The 14,042-nt window shown below is 43.8% G+C and overlaps 1 protein-coding gene and 1 long non-coding RNA gene across 15 annotated transcripts in view; one reads left to right on the top strand and one right to left on the bottom strand.

The window, feature by feature from the left end:
* RCBTB1 (RCC1 and BTB domain containing protein 1) overlaps nucleotides 1-3,057 on the bottom strand; it is a 50,374-nt gene extending 47,317 nt beyond the window's left edge. For 4 of the 12 annotated variants that reach the window (XR_011527827.1, XR_011527830.1, XM_008538803.2 and 1 more), the window contains exon 1: nucleotides 2,822-3,057. The gene's annotated coding sequence lies outside the window, so the exon portion shown is untranslated. Of the gene's footprint in view, nucleotides 1-2,219; nucleotides 2,247-2,821 lie in introns of those variants that run through there. The other 8 variants (XM_070578181.1, XM_070578187.1, XM_070578178.1 and 5 more) reach the window with 7 other exon arrangements.
* On the top strand, nucleotides 3,029-11,723 carry LOC139076339 (uncharacterized). Of its 3 annotated transcripts, none has more exons than XR_011527833.1 (4): nucleotides 3,029-3,535; nucleotides 6,489-8,078; nucleotides 9,636-9,766; nucleotides 11,083-11,723. It is a non-coding gene; the product is annotated as an uncharacterized lncRNA (long non-coding RNA). The 3 variants fall into 3 exon arrangements; XR_011527832.1 differs by lacking the exon at nucleotides 6,489-8,078 and adding an exon at nucleotides 10,466-10,548 and having other exon boundaries at nucleotides 3,072-3,535; XR_011527831.1 differs by lacking the exon at nucleotides 6,489-8,078 and having other exon boundaries at nucleotides 3,056-3,535.
* The last annotated feature ends 2,319 nt before the right edge of the window (nucleotides 11,724-14,042 follow it).

The following is a 14,042-nucleotide window of genomic DNA, read 5'->3' as shown; positions in this document are numbered from 1 at the left end:
ACTTCAAGCAATAACAATCTATTCTCTCAATTCCATATTTTGACTGCACTCAGCTGGAGCTACTTATGAGGTCACAGGCACTGGGACCTTGACTAGGGCTGAAACAAGCCTCACTCACACACCTGGGCCACTCCAGGTGGTTTCTCTTTCTCCATCTGGTCGGGCCCAAGCTTGTACACATGTTGATTGGCTTCCAAGAGAATGAAAGCTAAAGCTGCCACGCTCTTAAGGACTATGCCCAGAACTGGGCACAACATCACTTGCGCCACATTCTATTAGTCAAAGTAAGTGAAAAGCCTAGCCTATGCAGCAGAAACAGACTCCATCACTTGATGGGAGGAATGGCAGCCAAGGACAGGGATGGGAGGAATTGCTGGCAGCAGTCTTTGGAAACACTCGACCATAGCTGTAAACAGTATTACTGGATGTTTCCACTATACCACTTGAGCTCAGCACTGAAGCACTAGAGAGGGGACAGACTTTATCTCCAAAATTAGAACTTTTTCTTACGCATCAAAAAGAATATCTCAGCCAAGATATTCTTTTGCCTCAGTGGAATGCTAACCTCAGAAAAGCCACGGAATCTTCTTTTCTGGGGTTGTGGGAAGGACAGACACCATCCTTCAGGAACGGTCTGAGTATAGTCTCACCTAGATGGGATTCATCATCTCCTGAAGTCATTTCACACCTTACAATTGATTATGTATGCACACATATAAGCTCATTTTTTAAAGTGTATCTAATACTAAAAAATATAGAGGTAACCCCAGCTACTGGAACTCTTGCTATCCAACTCTATCTAAACTGAAGAATCAGATGTGGCTAAATTCTCCAATACTCAAACTTTGGCTCTCCTAGACTCAGGAATGAAGAAGATATGGATATCACACTCTCTCCTACAATCTGAAATCTATCTGAACACAGGAACCAGTAAACTTGTAGCATAAAGTACTTATACACCAGTGTAATGTATCAACTGTTGTAACCTTTAGATGGCATAATTACAGGTGATGTACATTCGTCTTCATGCTTCTGTATTTTCTAAATTCTTTCATTCTTGCAAAATTTAAAAAAATAAGTCTATATTGTGGACCTAGTGGATTTGGAAAAATTTTTTAAATTAAGTCCATATTGTGGGTCAAATACATAACTGATGTAGATAATTATTTGGCTAACTGACCTCCTCTAGGAAGTCTATTCTGGTTAAACTCAGCCAACATTTATCATACACCTCCTGTACATTCCTCAACATTTACACAATATGTAACATGTTTAGTTTTTTTTTTTTAAACCACAGAATATTTAAAAATGTGTCCTAATGTCCTGGCTGGACTCCTTGAGGGCCCAAACTTTGTTTCCCATACATAACTTAGTGTTTAACGTAGTACACACAGAAGGAATAGTATAATAAGGTCTTTGACTTCCCTTCACAGTTTCATCTTCCCCACTGTGACTTTCAGATAAAGGAGGACACTGTCTCAGACCTCCCAGCTTGAGCTGTTGATTATTAAGATGGAGCCAAGCCTTTGCTGGCACATATACTCACTCTTTAATTTAAAAAATTTAAAGGAATTTTTAAGTTGCAAACTTGATAGCTTCGGTTTTTAATGGCTATTTGTTTTCTGAAGTTCCCTGAACTTGATCATTTGAAGCGCACACATAAAAATCACTGTAGAAGAAATCCCTTTAAAGATTAAGGTCCTTCCTCTTCAAGAGAAACAGACTAGCCAGTAGAAGAAAAAGGACCTACCTAGAAGTATTAATAAACAGACTGGTATTAACAGGAGGGATTAAAAGACAGCGATCTCACAGATTAACTGCTATACGTATTAAGACAATCTAAATATACAGTTACATACTCAACCCTGAAAGCAGTTCAAAAAGGTGAAATTCAACCAGTGCTCATTTCAAATGGAAATTTTCTCAAGCTTAAAACAGACTACACGCTGCCATTCCTTTCAGCTTTATATACCTTGGATGTTTTGATGTTACTAGTCCACAACGCACACGTTTCAGAAACTCAGTTTTTGCCTCCAAGGGCTATAATCCTCCCCCAAAAATAATAGGTCAAAGACAAATAAGACTTTGAATCTGATTTTTTTTTTTTTACGATTATAACATTGCTTTATAAAACTGTAATCCCCAGCTGGAAAGAGTTCTGCAGCAGATGACTTCCGAATGTCTCACAGGCAAACAGATATAAACAAAAAGCCACTTACGAAAACAGAGCGTGCCTCGATGGTCATCTTAAATAAAATACAGCAGGTAGGTTATCCAAGTCAGGACAAGAGAAATGTCATTTCACTCAGTTCACCGTGCTCCTGGATAAAGGTCCCTACTAAGCGAATACCCCTTGGGGATTCCGTGTTGTGGAGGAAAGGGAAACTGAAGAATATGGTTTGTGACACCACCACCCTCCGGAGGAGAAGGAGGAGATGCTAAGATTTGGGAGAGAGCCGAATGAAGGTGGGGAGCGTCGGAGGGGAGGTCTCTCAGCAAAACAGCACCTAAAGCAGGGACTGACTTCAGCTATTAGCAAAACTGCGTCCATGCAGCTCAAAAAAGAGAAGGAGCAGGAAAAGTTTCCCTAGCCTCTCCCCACCCTTTACCTCCTCCTCTGGGAGGAAACGCAAGCTGAAGTACCAATGGAGCCTGGCCCGCGGCCCGATCACCCGCCAGGACGCCGCGCCCCGCGGGCCGGGGAGAGGGACGGAGGGAGGGAGGAGGGAGGACGGAGCAGGAGTAACGGGGCGCCGGGCCGAGGAGAAGGGCAGGTGCGGGAGCGGCCTCCGCGGGCTCGGCCTCGCGCCCCCCTGGCTACCTGGGAGGCCAGCCGCTGCCGCGCGCCGTCCAGCCGGGACCTGCCGCCGGGAGCGCCGCGGGCGTCGGAAGCCCTGCGGGCCGCAGAGCCACTAGCAAGCGGGTTGAGCGGGAGACGCTCGCGGAGCAGGAGGCGCGGGAGGCGGGGCGCCACGGCCCGGGGCCGCCAGGTCACGTGGCCCGGGCCGCCCCACGTGACGCCGACGCTGCGCGCGGGCCGGCGCTCGGGGAGGCCGTGCACCCGGCCCCGCCCAGGGACCTGCCGCTCGCGCCTCGGCTGCTGGCCGGGACTTCGCTAGAAGCCGATTGGCCGTCCGAGTTCAGCCCCCAGGTTCTGCAGAGAGTCGCGGAGGAGCTTGGTGGCTGGTGGCGCTCGCAGGGTTTGTCTCTCAGGGAACCAGGGACGCGCTCCTGCCGTCCTCCTGGGCCAGCGGACCAGCCCTCCCCACCCCCAAGGGATCCAGGGCTGAAAAGCGCCTGGAAACTCCTCTACCTGATCCGTCGCGCGCCCTGCGCATTCTAGGCACTACCCAGGGGTCTTTGCCGGGGACAGAGGGCCTCGGAGGAGAGACTCGTTTAACTCCAGAGACGTAGCCCCTCTACCCACCTACTGGTCGAAAAGCGCCTAAGTAAGGCCAGGGGATGGGGAAGGCGGCAGCTGCACCAAGACCAGAAGGAAGGAGGGGGCTGAGGAACCGCGCCCAGGTGGTGGAAGGTAGGCAGAGGCACCTTGGAAGCGGGCTGTCTAGGTTAGAAGGGACCAAGAAGGCAAATGACTCAACACTTTTTATAAATGAGTAACTGAGGCCGGGAAAGGGGATGCCTCATGCCGATCCAGCCTATCATCTGTTGAGATCACAGTCATCTTTATCAAATACTGTACAACTGTCTGAAAACGCCCAGTTGGCTCCACAGGACAAGTCCAAACTTAGTGGCATAATTTTCCAAACAATCTTGTTCAAACTTACTTTTCCCATTTGAGTTCCGGTGAGTAAACAGGAAAACATTTCCTTTTCTAGGTGTCACCAAACAGCTCAGCTGATGTACTGGAAGAAGCTGTCTTTTCCATATCTTCTGGCACTGCTTCAACGCTACTCTAGACTCTGGCTACAGAGAATTCCTGTTTTCCCCCAGTACTCAGCTTTCTTTACATTACTTACTTTTTCCCTAAGTTGTTTTACTCCTCTTTGCGTTTGTTCATTCTTTTGCCTCTGTCTGAAATGCCCTGAATCACTGTGCTATTCTCCCATAAAGAAAACCCAAGATGGACAGTAGCTAAAACAGTAAAAACAGATTTTATTCAGGAGCTATTGCAATAGAGAAAAATAGACCTCGGTATAGAATTGGGCTCAATTCCCCTGTCGTAATAGTTGCGAATAAAATTTTTACTGCTTTACTGTCCAACTCTGATTTTCTTTAACAACCCCCAAAGTACACATCAGTCTCCTACTCATCTCTCAAAATCAAGGTCAGATACCACCTACACTTATTTTTCTTCTGTGGCTCCTTCTCCCTGATTGAACAGCTTTAGCAACTCAAGTTCATTAGGACAGTGTCAGCTATAACTTCTTTGGTTTCCAAGACACTGTACATAATCTGATACCTAAGTCTCATATTGCCCAGGAATGTACTGTACGTTTCCTGTAAGAGGTAAATTGCCTATTGCGGTCTTCCTCTCTAGATTATAAATTCTCAATCAGGACTTTTGGGCTTAGCACAGTGCCCTCAGTAGCTGCTGAATGGGGGTCCATGTGGTAGACCCTCGGTATCCACTGAGTGAAGTGGCTTGACCAAGGTTGTAGCAGATCGGTGATTTTACTGAAAGGGGCCTACTTTGGTCAAGGGAACTGAAGTCAGTTCTTTTAGGCCACAACCTGATCAAAAGAACTAATGTAAACATGTGTGTTTGAGTCATTAAATATTTCCTGAGCACTCACTGCTTATCAGGTGCCAGATGCCATACTTGGAGCATCTTGGAGGATAAAAAGTTGGATAAGACATGGTTGCTGATCTCAAGGAGTGTATATTCTGGTTCTTTCTTCCAGTACAGGGTGAAAAGTTTCCTGATACAGAATGCTAAGCGAACACAAATGAGGGACCACGAATTAGATAGGGGATCAGGGAAAAAATTCCTGGGAAGGTGAATTTGGAGGACAAGCAGTAGTTAGATGAAGGAGGGAGGGAAATACCTTCCAGAAGATCGAGCAGTATGTTCAGAGGTAGAGAGGCGTGAAACAGTGTTATTTATTTAGGAAAAGCAAGTAACCCGGTATGGCTGGACTTGGTGACCTCATTTACCTCTGGGACAAAGGAAACCTAATTAGGTTAACATCCATGTACTTCAAAGAATGGCATATCTAATAGTACTAGTATTATTTATTGGATTTGAGTAACTTTCCATCAGACAAATCATCGGCTCTTCACCTAAAATTGGCCCGAACTAGTACTAGGTGATTTTTCACTTTTTTTTTTCGGCTCCGAAAGTTCTCTATAAATGTTACCTAAAAATAGCAAAATTACTTGTTCCAAACAAGATTATTTTAGAGCACTCTAAACTTTTTCTACAGGGCAAAAGAACTCAATTTACAAGTAGTGCTTTAAGGAAGAAACCAGGCTCTACCTCCAGTGGGGGGAGTAGTGGGGCGGACTACTCCTCTTAGTGCTAATACTCGACTAAGCTGGTAAAAAGGATCTGTCAAGAATCTCATAAAGTACAGTTAATGTAAGGTGGAGAAGGACATAGGAGAACGATTCTGATCACTCTTGGGAGCTTCAGAATTTCCTTTCAAAAATCAATCTCTCAGTAAGTGGAAAATCAGAACATCGTCTTTTGTTCCCTTTTCCTCCACTGTGCCCGTCATCTGTGAGTGTCCGTTTGGGCAGATGTGGGTCAGCCAATCCAGCCCAACTTCCTTCAGTTGGACCATCTAATGCCTGATTGTTTGTACCTCTTACACAATTTTCTCTAACTCCTGATTGAATCCACCTCTTACACAATTTTCTTTGCCAAGAACGTCTGGAGGTCCCTTAGGCAGACACTTATTTTTCATAGGCCACTGGAAAGTCCTTGATATTGGGCGAGCACAATTAAAAGGAATTTCATTTATTTCCTCCAAGACATGAATGTTATTTCTTCTGAGAGAATGGAAACAGCTGGGAGCAGCTGGATTATCTCCAGCTTTTCTTCCCTGCTCCTTCCTTCCTCTTGGGGTTGGTCAAGATTGAGCAAAATAAGCCAGAGAACCACCAACTCGTGTAATGGCTAAATAGGGAAGAGCTAGGTCACTATGTAAGATTGTTTACCTGTTTCTGCAATACACAGTTGGGAAATCTGTTCTGACAGTCTCAAAAGCCATATGGTTATTTTTGGTAATTGAGGCTGACATAACTGTTTTAGGATTTGCAAATGTAATAAAATATAGAATCTATCTAGAGGGAGAAATCACCTTGATTTTCAGTTAACTTAACCAAACAGGCAAACATAATCAGTCACAATAAGTTTTACAATCTCGATCATTATTGGTCAAACTACTTTGGGGAGAATTTCTGCTCTGACAGTTGGGATAAATAAACGTGGCATAAAACAGAGGGGGAAAGGATTGAGAGAAGTGATAATGGAGAATTGGAAAAGAATTTTTATTCTCATTCCTTTTTTCCCTCACACCAAGAGCCAGATGAATTCCCTTTGCTCACCATGCAAATGCATTAAATAAACAAACAAGGACAGGATAACAGTCTTCTTGGGGGCAATGTTGCAGGCTACAAACTGAAACCCTTTGTGATCTGGCACAGTGAGAACCTCAAGGCCTTTACAAATAACAATAAGCACTCACTGCCATTGACTACAGGAGAAATAAGAAGTCACGGATGACCCTGTTCCTCTTCCAAGCTGCCTCCTGAATTGCTATGCCAGAGAAATGGAGAATAACACACCTTTCAAGATTTCGCTTATTTTGATAAAGCTCCCAGGCAACCTCCTTTTGTTGGTGTTCCTCATCCCAATATCAAAATGGTGTTTCTTCCTCCAAACACTACTTCTTTGATCCAACCAATGGATCAAAGAGTTATAACAGCTTTTAAGGCCTGCTACCTGAAGAGGACCTTTGTCCAGACTATTGCTGCAACTGAGGGAGAACTGAGAAGACACTGAGGCAATTCTGGAAGGATTACAACATCTATGACTGCATCAAGAACCTTGCTTGTGCGTGGGGTTATGTCACCAAGGAGTGTATGAATGGCATCTGAAAGAAGTTACTTAAGAGGTTCATTCATGACTTCAAAAGATTTGCCAAGGATGAGGAGGTTGTAAAAATCAACAAGGCTGTGGTTGAGACGGCAGACAACTTTACCCTGAGTGTGGATGAGGATGACACCGAGGAGCTCCTAGAGGTGGCTCCTGAGGAACTGACTAATGAGGAAGTGTTGGAACTGGAACAGGAGTGCGTAGCTGAAGAAGAGGCAAGAGAAAAGGAAACTACAGGAGAAGAAAGAGAAGAACCCACAGTGACGGGGTTTAGCAGGAGCTTTTGCAGACCTCAACAAGCTCCTTAAAATGTGTGAAAACATAGACCCCAACACTGAAAGGTTTTCATTCGTAGAGAGGAACGTTCACGGTGCATTACCTGCTTACAAGCAAATCTATAATGAATAAAAGAAACAAACCAAGCAAACCACCATGGACACATTTCTGAAAAGAATGACACCTTCTCAAGAAGAGCCTCAGGCAGGTTCTTCAGGAGAAGAAGGCATTGTTAGCACAGGTGATGACAGCTCCATGAGTGTTACTGTCCCTGAAGACCTTCCAGTGGGAGAAGATGTGGAGGTGGAAGCCAGTGATATTGATCATCCTGACCCCTGTGTAGACCTAGGCTAATGTGTGTGTTTATGTCTTCATTTTTAACAAAAAAGTTTAAAAAGTAAAAACATAAAAAGTGTTAAAAATGGAAAAAAGCTTATAGAATAAGGATGTAAATAAAGAAAACATTTTTGTACAGCTATTCAATATGTTTGTGTTTTAAGCTAAGTGTTATTACAAAAGAGTCAAAAAGTTTAAAAAACTTTAAAAGTTTATAAAGGAAAAAAGTGACAAGCTAAGTTTAATTTATTATTGAAGAAAGAAAAATATTTTTTATAAATGTAGTATAGCCTAAGTGTACAGTGTTTATAAAGTCTACACTAGCGTACAGTAATGTCCTAGCCTTCACGTTCACTCATGGACTCACCTGGAGCAACTTCCAGTCCTGCAAGCTCCAGTCAAGGTAAGGGCCCTATACAGGTTTTTATCTTTTATGCCATATTTTTACTGTACCTTTTCTGTGTTTAGATACACAAAAACTTAATTATTGTGTTACAGTTGCTTACAGTATTTAGTACAGTAACATGCTGTACAGGTTTGCAGCCTAGGAGCAAAAGGCTATACCATATAGCCCAGGTGTGTAGGAGGCTATACCATCCAGGTTTGTGTACGTGCGCTCTATAATGTCCACACAATGACAAAATTGTCTAACGACACATTCCTCAGAATGTATCTCCATCATTAAGCAACACATGACTGTACTGCCATGGCTAAATGATCAACTTGCCAGCAACAGAAACCATTGCTAAGACCCAACACCACACTATGCCTTGAAGATACCAAACAGCAACTTGGTGGAAAGGTAACCATACAGGTCTCCTTCCGCCCTAGATGGGCCAGTCATTTATTTTAACATGAATAGAAACACAAAAATGTGTGTCTATTTCCTTTCCTGCCTGCAGAGTCTCAGCCAACATGACTATCCAAGGGCTTATATTGTATTTTGTCCACCCACATGCCATCCCATACCTCACTGCATCCAACCAAGGCACTTACATTGATGTGGGGTCCGTGAGCCGAGGAGTCGAAAGAAATATTTCTTGGACTCTCAAGATCTGGCAGTAGTGCTCTTTTATGTAGAGAATAGTGTGGAATAGCATGGGGACAGGACCCATGGGCAGTCAGGCTGCTGCGTGGGGACAGGGCCCACGGGCAGGAGGAGCTGCTGCTGCTGCCCCCGCTGCTGCTGCAAACATGGTGGAGAGTAAGGCTAAATTTAAGGCATAGGTATGTGAGCCATCTCTTTACAAGACACAGGAAAGAACGTGTAAAAGAGTTAAAATGGTATCAGTGCAGGTGGGATCTGGCCATTGGGTGGTCCCACAACTTTTAGACAAGAATCAAATCAGATTAAGTAAAGGCCAGAAGCCACCACCCTAAATCAGTTACATGAGGTTGCCAGACAGTAACCAACTTAAGTCCTTGCCTTCCCCATTAAGAGTTTCTAGAGATAAGGTCATCTCCCTTCTTCCTGGCACAGAGAGGGAGGCATCTTTACAGATGGAGGTTTCCCTTACAAATATAAACGTCTCCCAACAAAGGGCAAGCAAACTCTGCTCCTCGGAGCCTGCTTCTCATCTGCACTTTTAAAAGTAACCAGCCTAAAAATCCTCATCAACATTATGCAAAGGAGATATAGCAGTGGGCACATGACATGGAATCCATTAGACCTATCACATGGCATATCACCCAGAAGCTATTGGCCTAATAAGCAATGAACAGCCTATTAAAAGCTTGACAGAAGTGTCCGCTTGGAGATGATACCTTGTGAGGATAAAGGGCTACCCTCCAGGATGCAGTAATGCTCCATCAATCACCATTATATGGTGCTGTATATCCCCAGTGGGAGAATGCCTGGGAGTGGGCTCTAAGGTGTGGAAGCAGGAGCGTCCCTATTTACTATCCATCCCAGTGACTCACTTGTGAATTTGTGCTTTTCATCCTCAAACTGTAACCACAGGTTTAAAGGTCTTGGTTTCCTAAAGGGGAACATTTCTACCAGGGAACACAGCAAGAATCTTCATTGGACTTTAAGCTACACCACCACCCAGGCACTTTGGGTCTGTGGGGACTGGAATCGGCCACCCCCAGGTATGTCTCTTTGGCATGAGGATTATTTGAGGCTGACTGCTTTTGATAAACTGGGACAGGGAAGGAGGCTCCAAGGAGTGGAACTTGCTTGCCCTTTGTTAGGAGACATTTACATTTGTAAGGTAAATCTATCTGTAAAACATCTGTGCCTCCCTCTCTGTACCAGGAAGGAGAAAGGAGATAACTTTCTCTCTAGAAACTCTTAGTGCCAAAGGCAAGGACTTAAATCTACATTTTATTGTGCTTGTCTGGTAACCTCCTGTAACTGATTTCCCTCCCCCTCCCAACGTTGGCATTTCTTTAAGGATTAAGCATCTTTCCTTAGGCTAGGAACTGATTGCTGTGCTCACCTGTGACCACCCAGCTCCAGACAATAGACTTGCCTCCTGCTATGCCCTCCGAGATAGCAGACCACTATCTGCTGTATCCATCAAGCGCTGTGCTGACAGGGCAATCTTGTGACTATTGTGGGAGGGACATTTCAATCATATGTGAAATATCCTGTTTGGGGGTATATAACTACTCTGTGCACCCCACTTCTTCAGTGCCCTTTCTTCCTTTGGGAAGAAGGGCCCCAGGCCATGGTCCTCATAAAGCTTTGTTTAATTTTCTCTTGCCATTCTGTCTCATGTGAATTTAATTTGTTCTCTGGCTGGACGAACCCACTTTGGATAGAGGAAATGTCTTCCTCCTCTACAGGTTCCTCATGCTAAGGACCAGCAGGCAAGAGAAAGATCTGTCGACGAAAATAATCCATAACCAATCTGTAAATGAAAATTTGGGTGAGTTTATTCTGAACTAAAATCCGAGGACCATGGCCCGGGGCCTTTCTTCCCAAAGGAAGAAAGGGCACCAAAGAAGTGGGGTGCACAAAGTGGTTATATACCCCCAAAGAGGGTGCTTTACATACGATTGAAATGTCCCTTGCACAATAGTTACAAGATTGCCCTGTCAGCACAGCACTTGATGGACACAGCAGGTAGTGGGTCTGCTATCTTGGTGGGCGTAGCAGGAGGCAAGTCTATTGTCTGGAGCTGGGTGGTCACAGGTGAGCGCAGCAATCAGTTTCTAGCCTAAGGAAAGATGCTTAATCCTTAAGGAGACGCCAACGTTGGGAGGGGGAGGGAAGTTGCACCTTTACCTCAAGGGTCTTTTGCTCTTGCCATAGGGAATCTCTAAAGCAGATATACAATGCATGCTCAACGGCCTCAGTCAGGCCCTTTTGGAAAGAGAAGGTCAGGCCGAATTAGGTTTATACCAAATGGCTTCCTCATATTCTCTAATATATCCTATTGCTTGCCATTTTTATTTGTCAGATCCTGGCGGGGGTAATTGACTCCTATCAAGAGGCGGTGGAACTGCTGTTTTACAACTTTCAGTACTGTCTTGTGCAATTTTGATGGCAAATGGATAAGCACAGCAGGTGCAGCCTGAGAGGAGCATGGTAAACAGTAACTGGAACTCATCAGTTTTGAGTGTCTGAGTCACTCCACTTGGTAAAACACTTAAACCTTCAGAGGTGCTAATCAACAGTGAGGAAAATCTGGAATGGACAAGAGACAAGGGAGAGGATGAATATAAGTTGCAGTCTCAAGACCAGCTGTAGGAGCAGAGAGGTTGTAGTTCATCTTACTAATCTTCCTTTTATAAGTTTCCCCCAGGAAAGAGGTCCACCAATGTACTGAAGGAGCTACTCTCAGAACTCATATGAAGAAAGTGGATCTGAATGGCACAAGGTCTGGACCATCCCGGAAGCTATGCTGCCCTTTCCAGACCACACCTGTCAGCCCTCTTAGAAATTGCTTCAGCTGAAGAGAGCTGCTTTGCTCAGTCAGGTCCCCTCTGGGCAGCCAGTGTCCACTGACTAATTGACACCCAATCCTATTTTCTTTTGTTCCACAGTTGTTGATTGCAGGACTCTCTAATAAACTTCCTATGTGCTAATTTCCATCTCAGAGTCCACGTCTCAGGAAATTTTATCTGTGACAGTCCCTCTAGAGTAGATTACAGTTTGGAGGAGAAGAAAACAAACAAGTCAAATAAATTTGTGATTTGTACTCCAAAGGAAATGAACCAGATGCAGTGATAGCAAATAACAGGGAAGGTGCATTTGGAGAGGAGGTGACATTATAATAGGAGGTGAACTAGACAATAGGTAGAAGACAGTCATGTGAAGAGCAAGTAGAAAAGTGTGTTTCAGAAAGAGGAAACAGCTTGGATAAAGGGGCTTCCCAAAGAGCTTAGCATGTTGAAGTACCACCCAGAGCTTTGTAGTCCTTTTAAGGGATTTTATTTCAAATGCAATGGGAAGCCTTTAAAGGGTTTTTAAGCAAGAGAGTAAAATGTTGTGATTTGCATTTAAAAACATTCTCTCTGATAGTGTGGAGAACAGACTGGATGGGAGGAAACCATTAAGGAGATTATTGCAGTATCAAGAAACATGCCCACCCAAAGTTTGCCCCTCCCTCCAAACCATGTGTCATGTGCCCAAGACCCTGGAATTCCCAGCCCACCTCCAGGACCTGCATGGGCCTCTTCCCCATGTCCATCCTCCCAAGGACAGACTGCACATCTTTAGGGTCATAGGTGTCCAGGGAGTGACTGTCAGAGGGCTTGGAAGTGGAGTGTCCACAGGCATGCAAGGAAGCCCCTTGCAGTGGGAGATGAAGCCAGGATTGGAAAACAAGGGATGAGCTATGGGGAGGGACTGGGATGGTAATCTCTCCCTATCCTGCCAAATTCCAATGTGGATTCCAAGGATTCCAAGAATCATAAATTTGAGGCTTGGCTATCTGGGTCATTAAAAAGCTATTTTTAAGCTATATTTGTCAAGATAGGAAGATAAAACATATTTTATTTAACATTTTGATTGTTAATCAACAGCTTGATTTTCAACTTGTAAATATTTAGACATATGGTATGTGGGCCTCCATTTCTAATTTTGCCCTGGGTTCTATAAACGTTAGGGATGGACCTGAAAGTCACATTACCTACAAAGAAACAATATATAGACAAAGCTGTCTTTTTATCACAAAGAGTAGGGGTCAGCCCCATGGCCGAGTGGTTAAGTTAGCACACTCTGCTTTGGCAGCCCAGCGTTCACCGGTTCGGATCCTGGGTATGGACCTACACACCACTCATCAAGCCATGCTGTGCTGGCATCCCACACGGAAGAACTAGAATGAGTTACAACTAGGATATACAACTATGTGCTGGGGCTTTGGGGAGGAACAAAAAAAAAAGGAAGATTGGCAACAGATGTTAGCTCAGGGCCAATCTCCTCACCAAAAAAAAAAGTATTAACAAAAATCAAAAAAACCAAAGAGTAGATGCCAGAGGATGATGGAATATCTTCAAAATGATGGGGAAAAATATCTGTATATCCAGTTAAACTAGCATTCAAAGGTGTGGATAAAATAAAGACATTTTCAAACCAAGACAAAGAGAATTTCTCTCACATACCCTTGCAGAAAGAAGAAGATTAAACTCAAGAGGAAGGATTAGAAGGCAAGAATCAATAATGAGCAAAGAAATTAGCAGGCACATTGATAATGTTACTGCACAAAAATGGGGTTCTCCTACCTGATGTCCATAAATAAGCCAATTAATTATGGCATCAGCTTTTGGTAGAGAAATCAGCTTTATTCTGTGAGACATCTGCAGGGAGACTGGGACTTGTGCCCTCAGATCTGTCTCTCTGATCAGGATTTGGGGAGAAATTTAAGAAGTTAGGGAGAACAGGCTTTGATTGGTGGCCTTCAAGCATTTGTGGTGAGGTTCTAAACATTTATGATGAAGTTCTAAACATTTATGGTAAAGGAGGGAAGGAATTTTAACATCAGATCTTCCTGAATGACCCCTCACTTCTGATAAAAGTTTGACTTTTAGGTTCCAGTCATGTCCCTGATCCTTTGGTTCCATGGAGAGGAGAATCTTTGGTTCTGTGGTCATTTCAGGTCAAGATTTCTTCTGCACATGCTCTGGCTACATGACTTTGCAAATTTTCTGAAAGACAATTTCTTAATTACTCTGTTGATAAGATGGGATCAGTTGCAACTGGTCTTGGAGGGTCCATGGTTATAGTAAGTCTAAGTAAACATTGACCATAAAAAAATTACTAGTTTTAAGAGGATAAACACAGCATGGAACTAGACTATTACATAGCAATCAAGTTGAAGGTGAAAGGCAAGACTGAGTTAAAACATCCTAAGGTCCTCATGATGTTGAATATACAATGTTAAAAATTTCCACCTATAACTTTTAATATTTTTAAGGA

The sequence above is a fragment of the Equus przewalskii genome, chromosome 16 (assembly GCF_037783145.1).
Source record: "Equus przewalskii isolate Varuska chromosome 16, EquPr2, whole genome shotgun sequence".
NCBI classification, from domain to species: domain Eukaryota; kingdom Metazoa; phylum Chordata; class Mammalia; order Perissodactyla; family Equidae; genus Equus; species Equus przewalskii.
The sequence above is the reverse complement of the archived record's forward strand: the minus strand, read 5'-3'. Positions and strand labels throughout refer to the sequence as shown.